At 41.8% G+C, this 4,068-nt stretch overlaps 1 pseudogene; it reads left to right on the top strand.

Moving 5' to 3' along the window:
• Positions 1-1,226: 1,226 nt before the first annotated feature.
• Positions 1,227-1,567, top strand: LOC101679489 (annotated as a pseudogene).
• The last annotated feature ends 2,501 nt before the right edge of the window (positions 1,568-4,068 follow it).

The raw sequence follows: 4,068 nt of genomic DNA on the forward strand, positions 1-4,068 counted from the left end.
GGGATTTTTATCAGTTTTTTTTTTTTCCCCCAGGCTTGAGAGTTTGCAAAGAAAGATGATTTTCATACTGGAATAAATGTTTCTGAACTTTTCTTGCCAACTTAGGGCCCTAGGACACTGAGATCCTGAAGAGCCACAGCTGGCCTGATGGAGTCAATGGATATCAGGAAGAGATTGTCCAGAGGGTAAGGAAGAGTTGAAATTTGAAGCGGCTATCTGTGGCTCTAGGAAGCTGAAGCAGGAGGCTTATTTAAAGGTGCTTGAGTCTTTCATTTGTGAGTCATGCAGGAAGTATTAAAGTCTTCAGTTTGCTCAGAGAGGTGGGGGAGTAAATAAGTATATGTGAGCATCAGGCTGAAAGTTCAGGGCTCCACTGATCCATTCAATCCCTCAGGTTCCATGGCTCTCGGTTGTTTATCAGAGTAACTCTAGGGCCTTGTCTGATCCAACTGGAACCAGTGGATGTTCAGAGGGAATGAGGAAGTACGGGGCATTGATATTATATAGGCAAACATGACTAAAGAGAGATAGGAAACAAAGGAATCAGCAGATAAATTGCCTACCCTTTCTAACAGAAGATTTCAAGACAGAGTGGCTCCATGTTGCCTTTTTCTAAGGGGTCCTGTGACACTGAGCAGTCTATTGCTATGACCAGTTTAGTAATTCATTATTGTGTTTGCCTTCTCTCCTTACCTGAATGAATTCTCTTTTATTTTTCACTCTTGCATTTCTGAGATTATATTCCCCAATAACACATTAACACAAAAGCTTTGCCTCAGGCTCTGTTTGTTTTTGTTTTTGTTTTTTAATTGAGGCTAAGAAGATGGATTCCAGGATAGCCCTAAAAATAAAGCTGTCAGGATGGAATTTTGGAGTTGGGTTACCTAGACTAAGGGCAATAGAGAATCCACTTCTGGTGGTTAAGTGGGAAGATAATGACCCCTGGCAGTGAAATCACAATGAAGTTTTGCCTGTGGTTAGTTGGGCAGCGATGCAAGGTATAAGGCAAGGCATTCTGAGATCATTATGTGGAAAATAATAATTATAAGACTTATAACATGGTGTGACTGCCTTTGATGGCAGTAGAAATATTATATATAGAAAATGATACTTTCCTCAGCTGCCACTAAGGTGCCCAGTCCTTCTGAGGAAGCTAAGTTGGCACTGGGGTCAGGCCAGCAACTAGCACTGAACCCGGCAGTGATCACTCAGCATTTGCCTGCACCATGGCCTCCATCTAGGAGCTCACCTGCGTCTCCTTGGCCCTCATTGTGCATGATGATGAAGTGACAGTTATGGAAGTTAAGATTGATGCCCTCATTAAAGCAGAAGGTGTAAATGATGAACCTTTCCGGCCAGGCTTATTTGCAAAGGTCCAGGTCAATGTTAACATCAGAAGCCTCATATGCAATGTAGGGGCTGGTGGACCTGCCCCATCAGCTGGTGCTACCCTAGCAGAAGGTCCTGCTCCACCACTGCTGCCCCAGCTTAAGAGAAGAAAGTAGAAGCAAAGAAAGAAGAATAGGAAGAGTCTGATGATGACATAGGCTTTGGTCTTTTTGATTAAACCTCTTCTGTAAACTGTTTAATAAATAGCTAAACTCTTGGGCATTTGGGTGGCTTTCTTGGTTAAGGATCTGCCTTTGGCTCAGGTCATGATACCAGGGTCCTGCTTGGCAGGGAGTCTGCTTCTCCCACTGCCCTTCCCTCCACTTGTGTACACTGTCTCTCTCTCTCTTTCTCAAATAAATAAATAGAATTAAAAAAAATAGTTGAACTCTTAAGAAAAGGGGGGGGTGCCTGGGTGGCTCAGTCAGTTGAGCACCAACCCTTGATTTTGGCTCAGGTCATGGGTTTGAGCCCTAAGTTGGGCTCTGTGCTGGGCATGGAGCCTGCTTAAGATTCTCTCCTTCTCCCCCTCTCCCCTCCCTACTCTCCCTCTCTCTAAAAAGAAAAGAAGAGAAAATTATATACTCAGGGAAGCTAACGACATAATTAAGGGATCCTCTGAAAACCAGAGGTGTCAATGGCAGTCCAGTCTCAGGGTAGACTGGTTTGAAAATCAGATCCAGGTTCTATTTATAAGGACAGTAGAGATGTAATGGAAATTAAATTTGTAACTGCTATGTATATAAACTATATTAAAACCAGGACCCAGATGGGGAAGAGGGCACAAAAGAGCTGTGATGAGGATATCTGAATGGGTAAACCTAAGATACTAAACTAAAAAATTCCCTGGAATATTCCTGGGCCAGTGGAATCCTCTTGTTTTCTTTGCCAAAGGAAAACACCCTCCCTTTTCCTAGAATCTGTACAATGGCCTTACCCAAAGCTGGTGCTAATAAGATGATGCTTGTCATTTTAAAAGCTGCCTCTACAACAACTCATTGCCTTTGGGCCAATAACCAGGATCATATTTTAGCACAGCCTGAGAGGAAAGGTACAGTTCCTGCTTAGGGAAGAAATAGACTACCTATTAAACAATTGGCAAATCTGGCCATTATTTATCAGCAGACAACAAGGGAATATGTATGTTCCCTCAGGGGAATATGTATCCCCTCAATATGTATATTGAGGATATCAGATCAGGATAGTCTGGATAGAGGAGAAGTCAAAGGTATGGGGTTATCTTCTATGACTGAGGACTCAATGTTCCAGGACCTAGAGTTGCTCTAAATATACTATCGGTTTGGTTCCTTGAAATTTGTTCATGACAATGGCCTAGAGTATATGAGGTGAAGTTACCAGTTGTCTTGGGGTTATATTGAATAATGAAGACATAAGGATCAGGGAAGCAGGAATGCTAGAATGGATTTACTATGTACAAACTGAGGACCTATCACTGATTCTGATTATAAGGTCCCTGAAGGACTCAGATCTCACTCCTATCTCTAAGGCAATAGGGAATATACTAGTGCTGGGTATGCCAGTGTCTTTAGAAAGCTTAGTGTTGTCTCTTTTCTGCAGGCGATGACTGAAGATGTGGCATGCAAATTAGGACATCTAATATAAGTGAGGACAATGGGATTCCAGAATGGTAGAGACCAGTGGCATTAACTAAAGGGGAGACCCAAATTTCCTTGAGGAAGAACCTAGCAACGCCACTAGAGTATATAGAACAAATATTCTTCTGATCCTTCCCTAAGAGGACCTTCGATCATTTATGAGTGTGCCAGGGGAAAGGGCAATTACCAGGCTTTCCAAATCTGTTAGATATGAAGTCTGAGCTGGCACTGGCATTAATAGTAAGAGGCCCAAAATACCATCCTGTCTTCCAGTTAGAATGGGAGTTATGGTAGCCAGATGATAAACTGAATATTAGCGGAAGTCCAATTCACAATAGTATCAATGAGTCAGGAGACCTGTCCTGTTATTCCTTGAATATATAAATGGAATAGTTATCAGCTGAAATGGGTATCAGAACTTTTACATGGGTTTCCTGTACTGTGTAGATTGAGGGCCATTATTTTCAGGCCAAGTGAGAGTACCAGAAACTGACTACCCCTGAGTAAAAAATGTAAATTATAAATAATACCTTATCCCAGAAGGGATTGCAATGATTTACACTACTATCAGTCTTGAAAGATGTGGGGGGTTGTGGTCCCCATTGTAATTCCTTTCAATTCACCTCTATTCTCTCAAAACCAAAGGATGTTGGTGGATGGTGGGGGACCACCAGACATTCAGTAGTGACAATCTTAGTCATGGCTTATGGGCAGGATATGGTTATCTTTACAGAAGCACATTAATTTATCTTCTGGCATTTGTCATGTGGGTATTGGTGTAGTGAATGCTTGTCTTCCAATCCTCATCTGTAGGGAGTATCAAAATCTGTTTGCCTTTATAGGGTAGGATGGAGTTAATGCCTTAATGGCTTTTACTTATGGGAAAAAGGAGGTGAAAAAAACTGAAAGATACATTACCTACCCTCCAAAGATTACAAGATGCAGTAACTCCAAAATGCCTTTCTGGAGATATCCCTCATTACCAAAGAACTCATTAAGTCTCTTTTATAAGTATGCCCAGCTCAGTAAATACACAAAAGATTGTATAACCTTCTTGTCCTTC

This window comes from Mustela putorius, unplaced genomic scaffold (assembly GCF_011764305.1).
Source record: "Mustela putorius furo isolate JIRA1106 unplaced genomic scaffold, ASM1176430v1.1 tig00003944_pilon_pilon_pilon, whole genome shotgun sequence".
NCBI classification, from domain to species: domain Eukaryota; kingdom Metazoa; phylum Chordata; class Mammalia; order Carnivora; family Mustelidae; genus Mustela; species Mustela putorius.